Here is a 23307-nt window from a genome sequence, read left to right on the forward strand (position 1 = left end):
TGCCATTCATTCTTTGACCTCCTCCGTAATTTATGGTTTGTGAGTGCAAAATGGGAGAAGCAGCTTAAATCAAGTGGGTTTTAATTAACAATCTTAGAAAATTCAGAAGAATATTTGCAATTTATTCATGAGGGGAAAGGACTTTGTTGCTAGAAAGAAGAAAAAAAAACCCAGCTTATTTCCATGGGTATAAATTGAAGTCTATTCTGGGTGCTTCAAAACCAACAACATGAAGATCTTTCTCTACTTCGAGTCAGAAAAACAAAGTGATTCTGATAGGAAAAGCCATCCAAACTCCTAGGACAGAATCCATTTTCTAGGAGAGGTTTTGCGGGGCAAGAGTAGGTGGAGACATGCAACCATCTTCTGCTCAGACCGGCCTTTAACAGAGTTGCCTGGCTGCTGACACGGTGCCTTTCATGTCAAACAATTTTATTTCTAAGCTTTTCACAGTGTGTCCTAAGTAGCTTCTATTAGCATTGTCCTGTCCGTTTCCTTGGCAACAGAGCTGGTCAATTTAGACACCATTTAAGAGCTGTGGAAAAAGCAACAGCCAGCAGTGTGATGGGCAAAATTACAGAGAACAAGCTGAATGCAATCCTCACTGGAGGAGATGCATTTTCTTCCAGGGCCCATTTTATTTTAATTAAAATCAAAAAGCTCTTTTAAACAAGACCCTAGATTAAGCACAGGCCAGAGTAATCTACTATACAACGGGTACAGCTGCATTCCTTAATGTTATCTCTGTAACCTTAACGGATTGCTTGTACTTTTTTTAGAGAAAATTTTCATGGTTTTATTGTATCATGAGGTATTGAAACATCTGAGCAAATCAATGTCTGGGTGGTGAGGTGGCTGCTTTCTCTTTCCCTTTTTTGGGGAGTTACTAGAGCAACTTGTCAGTAGATTGAAGAAGAAGGAGAAGGAGAAGAAGAAAAAAACCTTTTGCATCACTGAAGTCTTCTCAAAGCACGTGCTGGGACAGTACGAAGTTCTGTCAGATGCAACTAGTCCAGCATGCAGTCATCACATGCAATACCTGGGTGGTGTAGGCTGTGCCCCCTCCCACTGCAACCCTCCTTTGTGGGTGGTATTCAGAGCATCTGCATAAGTGTGAATAGTGTTGGGAAGAAGAAGGGGAGGAAATGGGAAGAGTGCCCAGCTGGGAAGAGGTCAGCTAAAGTTGGGCAGGCAAGCCTGAACATGCCATTGCTGCAAACCCAGGCATCATTGATGTTCTTTAATAGGAACATGCAGTGGAACCCCGTAATGGGGTCTTCATCGACCTTGAGTTGGCCTACAACCATGCTGATGATGCAGCTGTCTGGCACAGGCTGTTGGTCTTGTGCCATGATGCCATGCAGGATTTTCTGGAACAGAGGCTAGACAATTTCTCAACAACAGCCACTCTCCCCAGAAATTGCTGTCTTTCCCATGTAAGGCAGGATGTGTCAATGTAAGTTGCACTTAGTTGGACTCTTTCATTATCAAAGAACTGGTAGTGATTTGAAGGAAGCTGGACCCAGTCTTGCTCCCAAATTGGCTTGTCTCCCATTCTGGAGCGTCACCTGACCTTGGTGAGACCTTCAGGATGGCTTCCCCTACAACTCTTTGAAGAAGGCTGCGAGCCACACATATCACATTTTGTTTCATCCAGTGGTCCACGGGCTGACCGAGGCCAGGATCCTTGAAGGGCGGAAGTGACTTTGACCTCTTGCCTGCTGAGCTCCAGCCTTCACAGACCCTCAGGTCTCCCAGCGGCTGGCTCCATGGTGGTAGTGGCGGCAGCAGCCCAGTCTGCTTGTACTTTTTCAGACAAACAAGGAGGGAAACCTTAGGGACAACATGGTAGCTTCTTCTTACCAATCATTAGAGTAAATACAAAACGGAGAGAGACAGCTCTTTTCATGTCTGCATTCGTGACTGCAGGAGTGGAGTAGGAGAGAACCTCCAGCTGTACACATGATGATTACGGTTTATCTTGCATAAGAAAAGAAACTTTTATTGCACATGTCACAGGTGGTCTCATTTGCTATTTGTCTCATTTCATGACTTGTGGGACTTTATGGAGTTGTTTTTTTCCAGTGATCTTATATGGATCATTTTGAACATGGAACCAACTAAAACTTTGGAATTTTCAGGACTGAGCTCTAGGTTGGTAATTAGCCTAGCACCTACCATTGCAGTCATAGCTTGCTTTTGTGTGTGTGTGTATGTGTGTGTGTGTGTGTGTAGGACAGGACAGAGCATATTTGGGGGTAGGGGAGATCTTTTCTCCCAACATGGAATGTTAAAAATTCCTTGTCCTCTGAGACAAAAATAAGTTAATTTGTATAGTGTGTATATTTGCAAATAAGACAAGATGGATTACTTCTGTAGAGGCTTGAAGGTAGCTTCAATATCATTTTCATTTTAAGAAAGTTGGACAGGGGGTGCCTGGGTGGCCCAGTTGGTTGGGTGTCTGCGTTTCGCTCGGGTCATGATCCTGGGGTCCTAGGATCGAGCCCCGCATCAGGCTCCCTGTTCCTCGGGGAGTCTGCTTCTCCGTCTGCCTCTCCCCCTACTTGTGCACTCTCTCTCTCTCTCTAGCTTGCTCTCTCTCAGAAAAATAAATAAAATATTTAAAGAAAAAAGAAAGGGGAGTTTGTGTTTATGAATAGGGAATTTTTGATAATACCGTCAATACTATGGTGAGTGCACTGGGACATTTCAGGGTTTGCTTCTTTGTTGCTTTTAAATTGCTTTCATCTGGGTGGAACCCTGTAATGCAGTGAATGCTTCTTCATGAAAGTACTAAAACAGAGACACAAATCTTATTATTGGAGATATCTTACATAGATTCATGCCCCAGGAAAATTCTAGATTTCTAGGACTTCTAAAGTCCGTTCTTACATTGACATTCATGATCTTGTCCTTGAACGTGGACAAATGCATGTTCCCCCCAAATAGCCCAGGAATTAGAGGGAGAAAAATGACCTCTCTATTTTGTTTTCCCCAGTTATCTGTAATATGTTTTACCTCTTTCTACAGGGCTCCTGTTTTTTAGGGGGGGGAGAATGCAGAAATGTTCATCTCCAGACTTTTTGGATTCCTGTCTTAATAAATACAGTAAATGACGACTCCATGAAAGTTTTTCATCAGATATTAGTAGGATGATAAAGTTTCTGAGATTTCTCTGCATTTTTTTCCCCTTTGGGTAAGAATCAGCTTGAATCATGATTCCCATTGAAAGGGTTATTGAGGCCTTAAAATCATTCCAAACAGAATCTCCATGGCTAGATAACAAAGATGCCAATTAATGCTGGTTGTAAAGGGGAACAGCAGGGCCCACCAGTCATATTCCCATATGGCACACAGGAACAATTAGATACATAGGCTGACATTTCATCTTTGGTATTTACATAATGCATAGTATGGTGATTGATAGGAAGGAGGTACATAGATATGACAGACTGACAGAGGATAAGGGCAGATGTCGTCCGTCTTTTTCATTATGATGACTATTTTAACGAACAGACCAACTCATTTCTGCAGTCCATTAAATCATTTGACAGTATAAACATCTGGAGAAGAGCCCTGGGAATTGGGTTTGTCAGGTGAGGGCTCCTGGGCTGGTAGGGAGGGGGCAGGGGTCTCTCTGGGGCTGCTGATTCTGGGGAGAACTGCAAGCTGCCCATCACATAAAACCCTGCTTTTCTTGACACCAGGGGTTCAGGCTGTGGAAAAGATGTGTGTCACATAGATGGTATCCAGCCGAGAGCCTTATTCTATCCTTTTACATTCTTTCAGGATTCTTCTCTCCAATGCCTGGCCTTTCCTGGTTTCCTGAGCTCTAAACCTGATTCATTGAACAACCTTGAGCAAATGACATCCTCTTTTAGCCTCCTGTTTTCTCATCTGTGAAATGAGGATCCCTCCGACTGCCAGTTCTCTCTCCCAGGGGAATAACTGCTTCCGAGAAGCATTTTGATCTCCATAGGGGAAGGCGTTATACAGTGACACAGAATTGTATTTGGTTCTGTACCACCCACAAGTTTAATTTCTGTGGTCCTAGCCTGACTCCATCAACAATCTTAAGTGTTTCTTGCTGTGTGCAGGTAGTGACACCTGAGAGGGGAAACCATTGAAATTTCAACGTGAGCAGCATTCGGGGGCTGTTTTTCTCTTACCTTTGTTCTTCTAAAACAGCGTTTCTCAGCTGTGGGACTATTGGCACGTGGGGACGAGTGGTTCATTGCTGTGAGGAGCTCGTGTGCACTGCACACCCTTTACTAGATAGCAGTGGCATCCTTTCCTCATTTCCTGAGCTGTGACAAGCAAAAATGTCTCTAGACATTGCCACATGTCCCCTGGGCTGTAAACTCATTCTCTGTTGAGAAGCTCTGTTTAAAAACATGCTTGCACAGTCAATCCAGCAACATGAGACCAGGCTGTGCTTGAATCTGGACCTAGGCTGGTGCTCATGTAAACCAGCTGGTAGCCTGCAAGGTCTGAAGCAAATCCCAGAAAGAACAAAAAAATACCATTTTTGTATATGAGTGTAGCTAGTTGCACAAGAGTCTTCTGGCATTTTTCTCCCCCTAGTTTGCTGCTGCCTCTCATAGTGATGAGAACAAACAAGGGGGTGCTGGCCTCTGAGCTTTCCTTAGATGAGGACCAAGGGAACTGTTGGAGCTATCTGAAGTCTCCAGATTGAAAAGCAGACACCCAGTCTGGCTGTACGAGATACAGTCTCCTCCAGTAATGATTTTATATGGCTTCTTGGAAAAGCTTACAGCTTCACGGTCACAGCCTTATTAGCTGGTTTTGTATCCAGCAAACATTCCATTGATTCTTCTTATATTCAGGGCGTGATAGAAAAGCTTGCACCGTGCTGGCCTGGCATAGTCTAAAAACATGATGTAATCTTTGTAATTAAGTCATAAAACTATCAGGAAGGACCCTGGCTGAAATAACTAAGACATAGACTATTGCATCCACCACAGGAGGCCAAAGGCCAGAAAGGTATTTGGATATCTGGGCATATTTTTTTTGAAAAGCAAAGTTAACTGTTATCCGAAGAGGAACCCTTAAAAGCTCCCTTTTAAGCACTCTTAAAAAGTGGTTAAGAATTTAGACTCCTTTGTTCTCCCCCACTCAAAGAAAATGTCACTGTCACAAGCCTATGTCCATTGAGTACTGTTTTCTGTAGTGTGATTTATCACACACCTTAACTGGAATTTAACTAACAGCTTCACCTTTTCAGGAGACAGATGTGGAATCAGGAGGTAAAAATCAATTCTGATAACCAGAAGAGATTCCAAATAACCCATGTACTAGGATTTGCGTGCTAATCAATCAATTAAATAATTAATTTCTTCAACATCCGTTGCAACCCATCCAGTCGACAGTTATCTGCTCCTGGGGAAGAGGAAGTTCTGGTTTGAGAAGCAGGCTCCATGCTGCCTTATCAGAGAATCTATAGTCTTGGTACCAGGAGTGTGGTCTAGAGGGGGAGTGTGGACTTCAAGTGGACATATTTTCTCGGTTCTTGGGACCCAATAGCCTATAGGGGAGGGACATGGCTGGAAGAGCGACAGTGTAAGGCCCTTTAAAGGCCAAAGCCCAGAGTAAGAATCCTTTTATCTCCTTCTCTTGATGATCAGCTTAGCTCTGGAATCTGGTTGCAATAAGACAGAGGTAGTTGGCTTGAGTTAAATGAGTTAATACATACAAGCACTAAGAAGAGTGTCTGGCACATGTAGGCAATCTATAGGTGTTAGCTGTCTATGTTGTTATTAGCATTGAGAAAAATCAACCCAGGTTTTGGTTCATAGTATATTTTGGGTATACGTCAAAAAGAAAAAACAGAGATCACTTGAAGAGGGAAAAGTTAAAAATTTATTTTTCCAGTACTGTTGTCTTCTGATGGTTGTTCCATTGCCAGAGTATAGCATGGAAATAGCGCTGTGAACTTTGAGGTTTGAGGTTGCAGGTTTGGTGACACCCTGGTGAATTACTGAGGGCTTACCAACACGCCAGTGGTCTATCAGGTCTTGTCTCTGGATCACTGCTTATGTCAATTAGTTCCTGGTGGCCAACACCTTACACTGACCCTTGTTTGACTATCTTACAAATATTTAGCTAGGTCAGTACGGACAAAAGACAGCACGGACAAAACAGTCTAAGTTCACCAACACCGCTAGAAAAACTACTCAAAGTATTTCCTGTTAAGTGGTTGGTCAGTTGTTTACCTTTTAAAGATTGACCATGACTTTATAGCTCAGTTGTCTGGTCAAGGGTTCCAGAGGAATGATCGGCTTGCTTTTTTTTTAATTAAAAAAAATTAAAAATTTCTAGCCATATGAGTTACTGATTCTATTATTCTTAGCAGTCTGCTTTGGGAATCCTTTAAGAATATTGCTGGGCTAGCTCTGTCAAAAAAACACATGATAAATTGGCTTCTAAAACTTTCAAAGTAGTGTGACAAACTTTTCCCTCTTAATCACCTTTGCATCATTGAACTCCAAATGAATCCAGTCTGGGACTGGCTGTGGACTTCTCTGAGTTAACAAATCAAGGTGTCAAGTCAGGCTCATTTATTACTTCTGAATGTCAGCGATTCTGTCCAAAAGTCCAAAAATAGCAAGGGGCTCCAGAATGAATCATCTCAATTTATTTTAAGCTTTCAGTTTCCACCGAGCAATTTTTACAATTCAGTTCATCTAGTTGGGGAGAAGTCTAGCCAGTGGGGCTGTGACAAATCAGGGTCAGAAACTTGATAATGAAAAGGAGGAATTGGTAAAAGCAAATTCTTAAATTTTGGGAACAAGATCAGCTCTCATTGTGGAGCTCAACGTGCGGCCATTCATGCAGTGAGAGGCAGGGTGGAAATCCAAGACAGAGTGGTCCATTGCTAAAAGCTGTAGGATTTATTGTATGCCTTGTTGATGCATTTAATGTGATCCGAATTGGTTCTCTAGAAAGATAATTGTGTAGCAGCATAAAATGCATTCAGAACATGAACATATTTTTCTTCTAAAATAATGTCATTTGCTAGGGGAAACACTTGTTTTTTTCCCTCCTGTCCTTGTTTCATTCCTCTTTAAACTGGTACTGCCTTTCTCCTTCCTCATTAATAAATCTCTTTGTTTCCTACAGAGGAGAATAAATAAACCCTTCATCTTTCCTCACAGAAAAGCCTACTATTTATCTGTGTGTTTTCCCCCTCACTCTCATTTCTGATGAATTCGTGATTAGAAGGAACCCCACATTACCCTGCTCTGTCTATCAGCTGAAGGGGAGCTGGGAGCTCAATCATGTAAGCATTTGGGAGAACGACCACATACTTTCATATTTCCATTTTATAGGAATCCTGATAGAACGAGAACTCTCAGTAGTTCCTCTAGAAAGTAAGTCACTTAAAAAAAACCTCATATAATATTATGGTCTCTTGACATTGAAAATTAAACTGAAGCTCTTGACTCAGGGTTAAGACCAACACAGGAAAATTTTTTTTTAAATGAATGGAGTTTTTCTTTGAGGGGATAATCTCCTTTGGGGACACATGACCATGGCTAGATCTCTTGTGCTGACCAGGCTCCTCAGCAATATCCCAGGCTCCTGAATTTTTCCTTTTCCCTCCATGCCTCCCTTGAACAGAATTTAGATGTAGGAAGACCCACGAGGGTGTCTAAGTCCAGCCCTTCATTTTCTAGAAAAGGGAATCAATTTCAAAAGAAGTTAAAGATTGTGTGCAAGATTCCACTACTACTCCCTGACCTTGGAGCCTGGGTCTAGATCTGCATTCTCTCCATGGCAGCTTCCACTTCTCTGATTTGCTGTTGGCTGCTAGTCCCCTCCCGAGGACACTGGTATTTTCAGAGGGTTGATTCCAGAGAATGCATTTCTGGAAGCTGAAGAAATGACTTTAACAGCAAGAACATGAGAAACAGTAGCAAGCTGGTGTGGGTGCTCCTTTAGGAAAGAACAGATATTTTGGAGAACAGGCTTTTGGAGGTGACCTTGAGAGCTGCCCAACACCAAGGCTGGCCATAGGCAGATGCTCGTGAGTCCTTGCCTTTGTCTCCAGTAAGCTCTGTGGGACCTGCCCACTCAGCTTTCTTCCAATTAAATAATTACAGTCTTTTACCTTAATTTCCAGGTAGTTAACATTAAATAAGACAAAATACTCTTTCCAATTTTTCTCTGTTCCTCAAACTATTTATTAATTAAAAATACTTATTGTTTATGAAAAATTTGGAAAATATAGAAGAGTTGAAAGAAAAAAAGAAAAAGGCATCGCTCACTTTCCTGTTGAAGACAATTACTGTTAACACTTAGGCATTTTGGCTTTCTGTTTTATTTCCATTCCTTTGCCAAGTTAAGGATTAATGGTCATATTATTCTTTCTTTTTTCGACAATTTTTTCTGAATATAAAAGTAACATATGCCTGTTAAAGAAAAATTGGAGAATGAGGACAAGTATAAAGAAGAGAATAAATCATTAATAAACTTGCACCTATAGCCCACCTGAGTGACATATTTCCTTCAAACCTCTTAACCAAAAAAAAAAAATCTGTATTTCCCAATTTCACTTCTTAATAAAAAATTAGCCAGTGTAAAGCTAAAAGGAATTATTGATACTTTTCACTTGAGTAAGATGAAGACCTTCTAATTAGTTGGCAAAATCTGTTTCAAGTTGAGGCAAGCTTGGATACAGGTGTGCTTTCGTTTCAAAAGACTTCAGTCCAGACTTTCTCCTATATGAGTTCACATTCTAAAGTCTACGACGGAACATTCTGAACATGGCAGAAGTGCATTCTAAAATGTCAAGAATAATTGTAGCTTTTTTTCAGCTAAGTCTCTTGTGTCCTTTTCAGAATGCCTGGAGATGTGGCAAGCAGAGTCTATGAACATGGGGAAGAGGGGACCTCTTGGTAATATATGACATGAAGGGATCTCTTATAGAAACAACGCTCATGGCCTGAGTGCACTGCAGGGACACGAAGCCATTGGCTCTGTTGACTCTGTCTGAGTGAGCTCACTCTTGTTAATCCTGAACACCAACACCTTACCCGTCCCCTCACTTTTCCTCTGCCTGTCTCCCTTCCAGCTAAGAAGACAGAGTATAGTGGAGAACACAGCCTCTCTGGTGGGGCCGAACTGATAGGCTCATTCTTTTCCAAATGTACATTTCATTCAGCTTGTGCCCTCAACCTGGGGTATACTTGTTTGTCTGATGGAATCATTCACAGCCTTCAAGACTATCTGAGTCTTCCTGCTCTTGCACCCCAGAGGTAGAGTTCTCTCTGAGTGCCAGTGGCAAATGCTCTCCCTACTAGTTGTTTGACACAAATGTTTATATTGGGGAAATACAGTTTAGGGTATGTTTGCAAGGGCATTGTGCCTGTCCTTCTCCATGAAAATTCATGTAACCTCTATATATTTTCCCCATCTTCCTAAATTCCTAAAGACTGCATTGGAGTGGAATCTCTACTTCATTCTGTCCCTGTTCTGTACCATGGGGACAGGTAAAAATGTAGCCCCACTCAATGACAATCAAAACTTCCGTCTCCTTCCTCTCCAAAAAGCTTTCTGGTTGCATCTTTCAGGACAAAGAAGAGATGTTCTTGCAGATATCAGTGAGACCCCTGGGTGGGCAAAGCTAGATATGTCCCTGGATGGGATGTCATAGACTTTCAGCTTGTTTCCATGCTAGCAGAAGGAGTGAGCTCTCTGTGAATCATGCTAGGATAATAATAACCTGTTCCAAGTGTTCTGAACCTGGAGTGTATGGACTCAGTGGGGGCAATCCATCATTTTCAGAATGTGTGTGTTTTCCCATCATCCTTCTGACAGCCCCACCTCCTCCACTAAGCTGACTTTCTCTTTTCTCTGGTGAAGAAAGAAAAACACTCTGGTCAAGTGTCAGTGACAGAAAAGTGAAGGGCAACATTTTCTGACATTTGCTGCCAGGATCACCAGACAAGTGACTTAGTCTAAGTCAACGGTGAATATTCCCTTATTGCTAAGAAAGATTTGATGGGCACTAGTACATTTGACATGTAATGTCTTTGACACATATCTCTTCTCCCCAAGAGTCAGAGACATGAGCAGTCCTGGCTTTGGATGGTTGACTTTCAACTGATCTTGAATTTCACCCTTAATATGCTTTTTTCAAGTCTTGATTGATTGTCTATCTGTCTATATCTAGCTATCTGTCGATGTATCTATCAGCATCATCTATCTGTTCATCTCCTCTGTTTCTTCATCGATTTTTAAATTTACTATTGGATTTATAGAAATTCACCCCCCAAATTAAAATATGGTAAACATGTAGGCATGATTTGAGTGCCTTTAAAAATTGTTTTCTTGTTAAATAAGGTTGAGATAGGAGCCTTAATTTCTAGTTTCATAAAACCGTGAATTCATTGCTCAGGCCCTTTGTGACCTGGCTTCCCTAGCTTGTAATTGAAATGGATGATGCCTACAGAATTTGTCAAAAGGAATGAAACAGACTTCTGTCACTTGTGGCCTATGTTGTGTTGCGGGCCAGCTGGTAAAACCAGCCTCTGGCTCTGTTCACAAGGGCTTTATTTAATTTTGTTTTGTATTTTTAGAGATGGCTCTCTGTGCCCTAAGTGAAAAACTGGTCACCTCGAGGGCTTTAGGTTTATTTCAGTTGGTTGTTGAATTGTAAATCTCTGTTTTTATGAATACAGTGAGATGGGCAGGGAATGCCCACACAATACTTGCTAGGATGTGTGTGTATACTGTGTCTGAGGACCTACGGACAAATTGGTATGGAGGGGCTAGCCAGAGAGGCGAGCAGTAGCTTAGTGGTTTGGTCCATTTGAATGGACAGACTGATCAAGCGGATAATCTAACGTGGATGCTGAATAGCCCTTCTCCCTTTGTGGCAGTAGATCCATAGCCCCTTTCCATAGAATAGAGGAGAATTTCCCCTCATGATGTACGTGATTGTTTCCACTGTTCAACTTTACTGTTGCTGAGATAGTGCATAAGATGTTTACCTCTTTTTTTGAAAGACCAATTCTAAATGTTGGTAATTCTGGTCTGTGTGACCAATTTAGGAATGTTTCAAAAGAAAATTCATTGTCCGTGATTGTCGAGAGTCCTGATACAGTGTGATTTTTTTTTTAAAGATTTTATGTATTTATTCGACAGAGATAGAGACAGCCAGCGAGAGAGGGAGCACAAGCAGGGGGAGTGGGAGAGGAAGAAGCAGGCTCATAGCGGAGGAGCCTGATGTGGGGCTCGATCCCATAATGCCGGGATCACGCCCTGAGCCGAAGGCAGATGCCTAACCGCTGTGCCACCCAGGCACCCCAAGAGTCTGATACAGTGTGATTTTTATCCTTATTTATGTAGACATTAGCACACTGAATTTTGCGTTTTTTTTTTTTTTTTTAACATCACGGCTTTACTGATATATATTTCACATGGCATGCAATTCACCCATTTTAGGCGTACCATTCAATGGCTTTTTATGTATTTGCAGAGTTGTGCCTCCATCACCATGATAAATTTTAGAACATTTTCTTCACCCTGAGAAGAAGTCCTGTGCTCATTATCAGTTGTTCCCCTTTGTCATCCCACCACCCACCTAGCCCCTGCAACACTAATTCACTTTCTATTTCTATGCCTTTGTCTATTCTGGACATTTTCTATAAATGGAGTCATTTAAAATGTTGCCTTTTATGACTGACTTCTTTCACATGGTATAATGTTTTCAGGTTCGCCTATTTTGTGGCGTGCGTTTATACCTTCCATTTAATCTTCGCTGGATCATCTTAAATATTCACGTTAAGTTTCTGGTTTCATACAATCTCACATACATAATCCTTTCTTTTTTATCCCTAAGTTTTTGGGATTTATTTTTTTAGCTCTTTTAAAAAAATGTTTCAAAACATTGTCTTGAAAGATTTGAAAACAAGATTTAAAGGAAATATCAGACTGGTTCCAGAATTATTCTTATTCATTTAATACCAAACTAAGAATCTTAAAAATAATTTGTGGATTTATTCCCCCATTATCGGTGATTTTTTCTTTTACATTTTTATATATCCTTTTTAAGGCTAAAATTTGAACTAGAAACTCTTACCTTCCCAGAGGAGTGATTGTATGCTTAGGTTACTTTAGAAGCTTCGATGGTTTGGGTTAAATTGAATAGTTTTCCAACGTTGGAGAGGTTATCTCAACAGAACAGACTCACTGACCCATTTAAGACTACTCATTGGAAAGTTTGGGAGGCTGTCTTTTCAAAGAAAGTAAAGAAGAAGAGATACCACAATCATGGTTTGGAGATGAGAAAATTTCCCTTTTTAGTGGCATATTTTTCTTTCCATGGATTCTCTGACAGCCACCCTTCACCACAGTACAGGAAGACATGACAGTCTTGGCGACCCCAGACCTAGGTTGTTCAGTATATTGCCCTCCTGGTCCACTTAACCAGTTTTGGAAGACTGTTATGTCATACCCAGCCGTGCAATTAAATGACTGTAAATAACAGGAAACCAACATACTAATGATGACAGTTTGTGACAACAAATGCAATCTATTTATTCTTAGTTGCATCTGTTTTTGTTTGAATCCTTCCCACATACCCACCGAGACAAACAGCAAATAGGTGGAACTTCCTAGGAGAGAAAAAGTGCCTCTCACCAAAGTCATGCCTAACTACAGCTACATCTAAAATTAGACCTATAAAGAGCAGGCCAATTAAAATGGGAATTGTAGAAACAGAAAGGAAAATTCTGATCATGAAGCCAGATAAGCTCGAGAGGGGCTTTCATTGAGATTATTAGAGGATGTAGAACTGCAATTAAAATAAGGACCCAACGTATTAGGGCCAATTCTTAATTATATTAGCATCGGAGAAGTAATTAATAGGAATATAGACACACTGTGCAAGTTATCTTGTATATAGTGATTTGTGGGCCCATTTAATTCATGGGGAGCTAGAGTTCATGGGTCCACAGAACGCTAAATCGTATTGCCTGGTATAAAATCTAATTGGGCAGTTTTAAAGTTTATGACCTCCGGCACAATATGCTTCCAGGAAATGAAAGCAGAATGTTCTGTTACTCAGAGATCATTTTATAGTATACCTGGTACACCCTCCATATATTTATAGTGACTTCATTCTTTATGTTATCCTTCTTTTCTTTCAGTACAGAATACAGAGAAAATAAATAAATCATTGCAATCGGTTTTTTGAGCTCTACAATTAACAGGTTTAGTATAGAGTAAGAAGTATAAAACAAACAAATAGCACTCTTGGTATGAAAGCTTAGAAGTGTCAATTGTCTTTATTTTGGCAACAAAGGATTTGTGCAATGGACAGTTATTTTCTTTCATATGGTTATTATACCAGAGGCTTTTGATATTAATTAAGAAATACAGATTTTGTTGATTGTCTTCTTGGTTAATAGCCCACATTTAAGAAAAGTGATATAATTGGAATCTTGGAGTAAAGAGGAAAGCTGATTGAGGGTTTGGTTTTGGTGCATGTTTTATTTTGTTACACATCAGTAACCTTTGCAAAAATATTCTCCTGGCAGTAACAACATTAAATCTCAAGCAGCATACGATGCAATTTGTGTCAACTGCCTCACTCTAGATGCTGTGCTAAGACAACATTGCCCTAAGTGCTTTGAGCAATCATCCTTAACTGGAAAGGCTATGCTAACCACACTGTAAAATGAGTCGGTTCAAAATGAGCAGGCTGGAATAAGAGATGATTTAGTTCCATGATCCACTCGGAACCTGGGGTATAGTCAAAATCAGCTATGGACTGCTGGATGTTATTAGAAGCATGCAGCTCACCAGGTTAAACGTAAAGTCGTATTTTTACAAATAAGCCTGCTGGGAGTGGGCTGCCATTAGTGGCTCAGTGATGCTGCAAATGGCTTTTCAGCTCCTAGTCACTTCCCGTGCTGTTTCCAAAATACTGTCAAAAGGTATAATGAGGAGGGGGGGAGACTTTTATCTCCTTTAAAAGACATTACCCTATAAGACAGAGTTTTGGGAGTTTGCTTTGAAGCATGTCCAGCCTGGAGGCTTCCTGAGAGGATGCGGCAGCCTTTCTCTGCTCACCAGAGCTGCAAGGACAGCCTCCTGGAATTCCCTGCTGATTCAACTGATACTTGGTTCCTGCACTTTTTGTCTTAGGTGGATAGTATGATTCCATCATAAAAGGGAGTGTCCTTTCTTTATATTGTATTAGGTGCTAATGGGGCAGGGGGAGAAATGAAAAAAATAGAAGCCTTTAAAACAATGGAAGTCCCCAGAGAGCTTAGGATGCAGTTCTGTTAGTCAAGAAACACTGAGGCCCACGGGTCTCCAAATTATACTTGATATTTTTCTTACGCAATGTATTGTTGTTTACCCAGAGCTATAGTGGGTGGAAGAGAGAAGGCAGATTGGGAGTTCAGGGTTTGCAGTCAAGGTGAAGTAAAGGGCAGAACCTGTCTCCTCATGTTTTGCCATTTGCTACCCATGAAAAGAAGCTTGTTGTTGTGATGCCTGCCATGTAATGTGTGGATGGGTGAATTAGAAACACCTGCAGTGCTATGGCAGCTTGGCATTCCTTGGGTGTTACACAAGAACTTGTCAAAGTTTTCATGTTTCTGCCAAATATTGGTGGTGGGGGGGAATTCATTTCCAGCTTGGATGCCAGTTAGGGAGTTACTCTTTTTACTAGAATGGATGAAATCTATTGTTCCATTAATTTGTTTATCCATACATGTTTATTGTGCACCTGTTAGGTGTTGGAGAAACAGCTCCTTCTCTTGGAGCTTATGGTCTGAATACGCAGAACATGACTGATGACAAAGACCAAGTGTGTAAAATGAGGGGGAAACTACTCCCAGTCCGCAAGAAAAATGGTAGATGCCTATTCTGCAGAGCATGTAGGAAGGGCTAGGTCTCTGTACACAAGAATCAATGTAGTCTTGGTACAGAAGAGGAAGGTTGTCTCAACAGAAATTTATGTCATGTATTATAAAGTTAAAATCTCCTCCAATAGTGGGAACTTCAGTGTTCTACCTCTGTGCAAAAACAGTGTGGTTTCCTTATATGTCTCCAGTGTCTCACTCCCTGGCATAACACCGTGGTCGCTTTGTGGATCCATGGCATTTAATACACACATACTGTGGGCTCTTTCATAGTCTTTTCGAGTAGCCTTTGTAGATCTTGCTCACTTCTCACCACACAGTCTCATTTCTCAGGCAGACTGCAAAGTAATTCTTAGCGGGGGCTTGGGTTATACTTACATAGAGAGGAAAACCTGGGGTTTTGGTACATCAAGCGATGGTGTATAGTGGCCTCCAGCCTCTGGCTGGTAAGTCCTCTGCTCTTTCTTAGGCATATGCAGTCTTATAGATGGAAAAACCTTATTTTGAAATACCAAGTCTGGGATCAGTCTGTTTTTCCCAAGTGAACTCTAAGCTATTGCACTAACAAATCAGACAGCTTGTCAAATAAGGAGGTCCCAAATCTCGTGACGAAAACATGACCTAAGTCTGACATAGGATACAGAAGAGGACAAGGTGGTCCTGTAAAAAAAAGGGAATGAAAGTGAATCAGATCAGAGGCTGTTCGTTTAAGTAAATGGCTTATGGAGAGTCAGAGAATCCAACCATAAAGAGTAGTCAGAGATGGTGGTCTGTACTCCTGCTTGATGAATTTCTATAGTAAAATAAATATAAAAGACTGCTTCTCTCAATGAACACTTTTTACCTTTCATGAAGTCTCTAATGAAGGATGTCTGTCTCCAAGTATTGTAGACACTGTGGTGATTGTTGACTTCACCTGGTCTGGTGCCCAGTTGGGTCCACTAGGTCGGCTACATCAATTACAGAACCTTATTAGGGTTCTCCAGAAAAACGGAACCAATACAACATATAGAGACATATAGAAATATATTTATTATGAGGGATTGGCTCATGAATTACAGAGGCTGAGAAGTCCTGCAGTCTGCTGTCTGTAAGCTAGAGGCTCAGAAAACCCTGTGACATGTTTCTAGCCAATACCTGAAGGCCTGAGAACCAGGGGAAGCAATGGTATAAGCCCTAGTCTGAGTCTGAAGACCCAAGAATCAGAATCCCTGATGCCAGAGGGCAGGACAAGGTGGCTATCCCAGCTCAAGTAGGGACAGTGAATTAGACCTCCCGCCATCTTAATTTTGTTTTAGACCATTAACAGATGAAGTGATGTTTTACTCACATGGTGAGGGTGACCTTCGTTACCTAGTCTATGAATACAAATGTTCTTCTCTTCTGGACTCCCCCAGAAACTGACACACCCAGAAATAATATTTCACCAGCTCTCTGGGCATCCATTAGCTCAGTCAAGTTGACATGTAAAATTAACCATCACAAAAACTTTGCCATAAATTGTCATTTTGAATAAGCTACAAAAATCATTAATACCATTGCATTGTGGGTGGTAACAATGCCCATTCATAGTTCTTTGTGAAAGCCCCTTTCAGTTTTATCCTGTCCCCTCTGCAGAACCTATATGGGTGTCAGTGGTACGTTCTGAGCCTTGTTCAGGTTAACCAGCACTGATCTTCAACATGATAAAAAGAAGAGGAGAAACTGGGCAGCAGTGACTTGTTCCAAATATTCTTTAGTTAGATGATATCATTCTCTAAAAAAAAAATCACCTTATAAATATAATTTTATATATTTTAAGTATTTTGATTTGATGGTTGATGGGGTTTGGTTCGAAAAGTTCATTGCATTTCCTTTATCTTGTATGTTATTATGCTGTAAAAGCAAAACCAAAAATGCTAATTAGTGGATTTATATAAAATTTCCAAATAATTTCTGCCCCAAAATTTTAATGATAAGTTTGAGCTTGTTTCTGTGAACATTACCATTTCATATCAGTTTGAAATGGCTAGTGAAGCTGTTGATTAAAATCTTTAACAATGATCTTTCTGAGTTCTTAAGAATTCTTTCTGCATTCTTATGAGAATTATTTTGCACAAGTAGGTGATATAAAATTTAAAGCCATTTTTACAACCATTCAAAAATGTATAACATTTGACATTTTATGTAGACTCCAACATTCTTCCTATTTCATTATGAAATGAAAGGGTAAAATATCTTATGAAAATGTGAATGAATTTTGAATTTTATCATAGAATTTTTATAATAAGTTTTCCAAAATAAAGACCAAACTTAATTTGCTGATGACCCGTGTGATTGTTAAAGCAGTCACTTTGCAACTGGCTTGGATGTCACTAAAAGGTCACATCTATTGCAAAAGGATAGACAGGCTTAATATATATGAAGACAGAGATTTGGGGATCTTTCCTGGACCTGCAGGGACATCCTGCCCCACTTGCACACCTACCTTATTTTGAGCCACATTTTCTGATTCTTGGGAACCTAGAAAATAAACTCCTTTAGTGCTCCCCGTGCACAATGGCAGCAGTGTGATCTCAGCTTGTTGCAGAACTAGCTGTCCAGATGGACGTCTTGGCCAGAGCCGGAACATTGTGGGTGAGCAGCATGTTCTGGACGGCCCTCCTGTGTGTGCTGCCAGCAAGGACTGCCACAGGACCAACAGTCATTTTGGCACTCATGGCATCTTCTGAGAATCCCTTCATCCCTTCAGGGAACTATTCTGGGGGTTCCTGCAAACTCGGGCCCTGGTCAGCCCTGAGAGCTGGCAAAATCAGTATCTCCCATTTAAATGTAATCCATTGTGAGCCCATCAATAGGATGACACTTGGAAAGCTCTGCTCCGAATTTTGAACATTTAAAATCAGACCTACTCAGGACCTACCGACCCAGTGGGATCCACACCTGAAACAAATGTTTTAGAAGTTATATTTGCGCTTACATTTTGCAGTTCACTCTATATTTTCTATTTTATTCTAAACATTTTTAAAAGATTTTATTTATTTATTTATTTGAGAGAGAGCATGAGCTCATGAGCCAGTGGGGTGGACGCAGAGGGAAAAGGACAAGCAGACTCCCCACTGAGTGCTGAACCTGACTCGGGGCTCGATCTTACTACCCTGAGATCATGACATGAGCTGAAATCAAGAGTCAGATGCTCAATTGACTGAGCCACCCTCAGGCGCTCCTCTATTTTATTCTGTTTCAAGTTTTAAAATACTAACTGTTGATATACTAAATTGATTTTACCATCTACCTAAGGGTTGTGATCTGGAGTGTGAAAATCACTGCCCTAAACCAGTCATGGAAGATGAATTCTACCCTGTGTGATAGTTTGGATAGACTTCAGGCATCTGAGATTGGGAGGGACATTTACCAAAGTCGTGGCTGCAAGAGTCAGTGTTGAGTTTTATTCTTTTTATTTGGGCCTTCCAGTATCTTCCACATCTTCTAACATAAACCATGATTTGACATCAGTGCACTTGATTCAGTGTGTCGGTTGATTCTCTTATCTCTTTCAGTGATTTAAACTTTATTGCTGATTTTTTTTCTTTCTTGAAATTCTTCAAATGTTGTCTAATTCCATGGAAATAATTTTTTCCCCTATTGAATGCTTTAGTATCTGATTGTCTTTTTTCCCCAAAGTTATAAAACAGAATATACAGGGAAAACTATCTTTCATCAACAAAGCAGGCCTTGCCTGAAGGGGGGCCAAATGTATGCTGGTGGTCTTTGTGACGGTTGTATTAGGTGGCATTCCAGTGGAAGGCAGTATGAAAGAAATTAAATCTGTGAAACTTTTATTTTTATGGAATAAAACAAAAGATACATTTGGAGTTAGTTATCTTAAGTCTGTGGTGGGTCTCACCAAATAAACTGTCCCCACTGAGCATGCTTGCCAAACAGGGCATCATGCATAGTGAAGCCATGTTGATTACTTTTCAATATTGAAAAAAAATGATACCCTATGCCAAATTGATCACTTTTTTCTTTTGCTTTCTGATTTGGAAAAAACTAAATTTAAATTTTTAGTGGCCAATATTCATAATATATTACTAAGCAAAATAGTTATCATACAAAACATCCATGTACTTATTATAATTTTGAAAAAAAAATGGACTAGAATAGAAAAAAAAATGAGTAGAAAAATGACCAGGAGAGACATTTACCGAAATAATGTAGTAAGAGTCAGAAGTAATTTTTATCCTTTTCCTTTGGGCTTTCCAGTATTTTCCACACCTTCCACCATAAACATTTAGTTATTTGATGATCAAAAGACTAAAAGGTTAATTTGGCTTTTTGTCAAGCTTTTGACAATAATGTGCTTATTCTTTTGGCAAGATCTAATAAAATCACTGAAAATATAGCATAGGATAAAACTTTATAACTGATCCTAGAAAAAGTTGAAAACATTTTATTTATTTGCCTGTAAGCTATAAGTAATATATAGTTTGATACCAAAAGAAAAAAAAAAGTGCTCTAACTTCTAATAGTTTCCAATTTTTTTTTTTTTAAGATTTTATTTATTTATTTGACAGAGAGAGAGAGGCAGTGAGAGAGGGAACACGGGCAGGGGGAGTGGGAGAGGAAGAAGCAGGCTCCCAGCAGAGGAGCCTGATGTGGGGCTCGATCCCAGGACTCTGGGATCACGCCCTGAGCCAAAGGCAGACGCTTAATGACTGAGCCACCCAGGCGCCCCCCAATTGTTTAACCCAACACCACAGAGTTATCTCTTTAGAGTAATTGGGTCAATAATGTCAAACATAATTTGAAGTCAGGATTTTATTAACTTCTGCTCTTCACAAATCACTAATTCTTTAGTTGAATGATAAGTAGGAAGTTTGGATTGAAAGAAGTTAAGATTAATTTTCAAACAGACTTACCAAAATGTATGCATCAAAGAGAGCTTTATAGCCTTACATAATTATTTGTGTTGTAGTTCAAATTTGGTAATTCACTCTTAGACACTCCCCCTGAGCAAGTTCCTGACCCATTAGCCCAACTGGTCTTACCAAGATTTTATCTACTGTTTTGTCCATCAGACTTGGCTTTGAAAGATCTTTGACAGGTTCTAAAACAAAATCAAATCTATCTCCAAAGGATGAAGATTGGCTCCAGGCTCTTGTTTTTCTCAAGTACACCCTGTGTCTTGCCTGCTTCCAATGTTTGTGCCTTTGGATAAGCTCTTGTCTTTTCTGAAATGCCTCTCCCTTTCTCTCTCTGTAAAAGTCATACTTCTCCTAGAACCTCCTAGTGAGGATTGTCTGGGTCTTTTCTGGGCTGCTGCAGATTGTGGTTCACACCTTAGTTTTCCCACATATCTCGTATAGTACATCTTCATGTATGGCTTCATTCTTCATATAATTTTTAGGTTTCTTGTTGTTTGATGCTTTGTTCTACTTTGAGTCTTCAGTATATTTCAAATTCCTAGCTCATGGTAATTTATGACACTTTTTTAAAAACAGATTTTAAAATAATATGAAGGTAATGCAATAAGAGAGTTATCATGCATGTATTGAGTTAATAGAAATATTTTTGAATAAATGTATAACACTCAAGTATAACCTTGAAGAGATACAATATTCATGATAATGTTTACATTTTAAAACTTTAGTTTAAAATATTGTTTTATGTTTAAACTTTTTCTTCATGAATGCCTGCTCTGGACAAAGCATCGTTCTGGGTGTCGTGGACAAAATTTAGTTCCTATTCCCAAGGAACTTATAGTGTAGTTTAAGAAACTAATAGTTATTTGTGTGAAAATAGTATTGTACATGTCAAATGCCAACAAGAATAGATAATAAATACTGTCATTTGTTCAGAGGATAGAAAGTTCAGCTTAGGGAGAGGTAAGTCAGAGAAAATTTCTCCAAAAAAAGAGGGTAAAATTTGGCTCCTAAAGCCTATAGAATGGGTAAGAGTTGGTGTGTGCATGCATGTGTGTGTGTGTGTGTGTGTGTGTGTGTGTGTGTGTGTGTATGTAAGGGTAGCTCTTCCTTTTGACCACAGAGAGCAGAAGCCACGTGTCTTTCTGGATTGCGAGGGAGGTGAACTGCTCCGTGCCACAGTTCCTGTGTCTGCCCTATTGTTGTTCATGGCTGAAGAAGAGGGAGGATGCCAGCTCCTTTATTGACACATACATGTTCTTCCCATTAGTTCTTGCTAAGCCATTATAACCATAGTGGTGAAGAAGGGGAATTCTTAATGAGTTGTGAGACATATCATCTTCCTTAGAGAAAGCCCAATGTTCAGAAGCTGTGTTGTGAAAAGAAAGAGAGGCAGATACCCAAGACATACAAACTTGAAATGCTGTATAGAACAGTTCTCCTTGAGATGCACTTGTGACCAAGAAAAAACCACATCAGGAGACAATAAATGTTCTGGGTATTAGACTCTTTGCCCTTTGTGCTTCCCTAGAATAGAGATCCTCAAGAAGATTCCTGCTAGGGAGACATACCTGCTTTAAAGGAGGTTGTGCTTCAGAGGAGCTGAGGGAGTATGGATCACACAGAAAGGCAATTGGCTAGAAGATGGCTCTTCATCCTACTCTGAGAATGGGGAGTGGTGAATTTTTGTAGGCACAAGAGGGAGGATGATGGGCGAGACACAGAGAACACTTGCTGTTGGCCAGGCGACTCTAAGTGAGCTGGGATGATGTACAGTGTGGGAGGTTGAAAGATTATAAGACCCACGGACACCATTTGTAGACCTCAAGTATGTTTCATGCTACTTTGGTTTGCTAATCTTTTTGTACGTAATTCCATCTAAGTAGTTACAAGCAGATCTTGTAGTACAGGGAGTCAGGAGGGCTTGAGTTCCCATTTGGCTCTACCAGGTAATCTCGGTAGGTCACTTAAACTTTCTGAGCCTCAGTTTCTCCTCATTAAAAAGAAGAGATTGTATTTGCCATCTAGGGTCACTCTGATGGCTAGAGAAAATGTATGCAAAATTCCTACTGTTGTGGTTGGCACATAAAGGCACACAGTAAATGGTAAAGAATGATGACAATGAAGATAATAATAATGCCATTAGGTGGGTAATATAAAGCTCTCGATGGTCTATTTTTCTAGGGCTGCAGACTCCGAGTTAGTGAAATGTGCTCTCCAACAAAGAATCTTGGCTCCCATGTGTCAGAGGTCAGTATTAGAGTCCCCATGTACTTCACCTTCTGTGGCACATGGTGGACCCATAGCCTCTGAATGGCAAAACTGTGGTGGGCATTCTGGGGTTGCCCAGTGGCACTCTCCTGTCTCCTTCTAATCTAAGCTCCTTTTCACTTGTTGAGAAGGCACATACCAGTGGCTGAGAGGAAATATAAAATTGTTCTCACACTTGTCTAACTTCTGCATAGCATCTCCCACATAGGTGGCTGCTCCATGGGTGGCTGCCTCCCACACACAGAGTCCAGAGCTGAAGGAGATCCTGTCTCATCTTTCACTGAAGTTGAGTCATCTTACTTTCATTCGCTCACACACAGAGTCTCCACAGGCTTTGCAAATTATTTCCCTTCGCTTCAAAAAACAGTTTGAATTTCAGATCTATTAAATTCAGATTTATTAAAAGTTCACTTCTTAAATAAGACAGTGCTCAACTACCAACAAAACACATTCCTTCACTACCTCATGCTCTTTGCAAATGTGGAGGGTATCTGGTAAGGCAATAGAGTAAAATAGTTCTTAAAAAATACTGATACTAAAATAAAAATGGAATACACTTGTAGGTATAACATATATATGTATGTATATGGATTAGAGTTCCAATGGGATTTGCTGACATTTGCAGATTAAGGAAATTGTATTATTTTTATATTTATAAGAAATTTAGCCATCAAATATGTACCAGGCAGTGTTTGGGAACAGGACTGAGAAGGCTGGAAGTGTGGGTATACCTTGAATCTAAACTGGTCAGAGTAGGGGTCTTTTGAAACAGTAGTTTCGTTTTAAAATTATATTTATATTTTGATAAGGAAAACATTCACATGGTTTAATATTCAAAACTTGTAAAAGTTATACAGTGAAGAGATTTCCTTCACAATCCCTTTTTCCCAGTCTTCCTTGTTTCCTTTCTTATGTATTTTTTCATCTATGCTTTACATGTATAAAAGGACATATGTGTTTATGTGTGTAATTTTGTTAGATATTGCCAAAGCACGTGCCATAGAGTTTTTTTTACCTATTTATGTGCCACCAGCGAAGTATGAAAGTTGCTATTTCTCCACCTCAATTGCCAAATTTATATTACTCCTCAGCTGGCCAGTATAGAATTCTGCCTTTATTATTCCCTCACTAGCAAGCCCCTACCTAATCCTTACAGAGCAAATTTTACCCAGGTCTTTGTTCCAGAAGTTCTATGTGTTTTCTGTTTTCTTCACCCCTTTAAGATATTTTTA

General features: G+C 40.1%; 1 pseudogene; it reads right to left on the reverse strand.

The window, feature by feature from the left end:
• Positions 1–1094: 1094 nt before the first annotated feature.
• On the reverse strand, positions 1095–1555 carry LOC100464260 (annotated as a pseudogene).
• Between the last annotated feature and the right edge of the window lie 21752 nt (positions 1556–23307).

This window comes from Ailuropoda melanoleuca, chromosome 5, assembly GCF_002007445.2.
Source record: "Ailuropoda melanoleuca isolate Jingjing chromosome 5, ASM200744v2, whole genome shotgun sequence".
Classification (NCBI taxonomy): domain Eukaryota; kingdom Metazoa; phylum Chordata; class Mammalia; order Carnivora; family Ursidae; genus Ailuropoda; species Ailuropoda melanoleuca.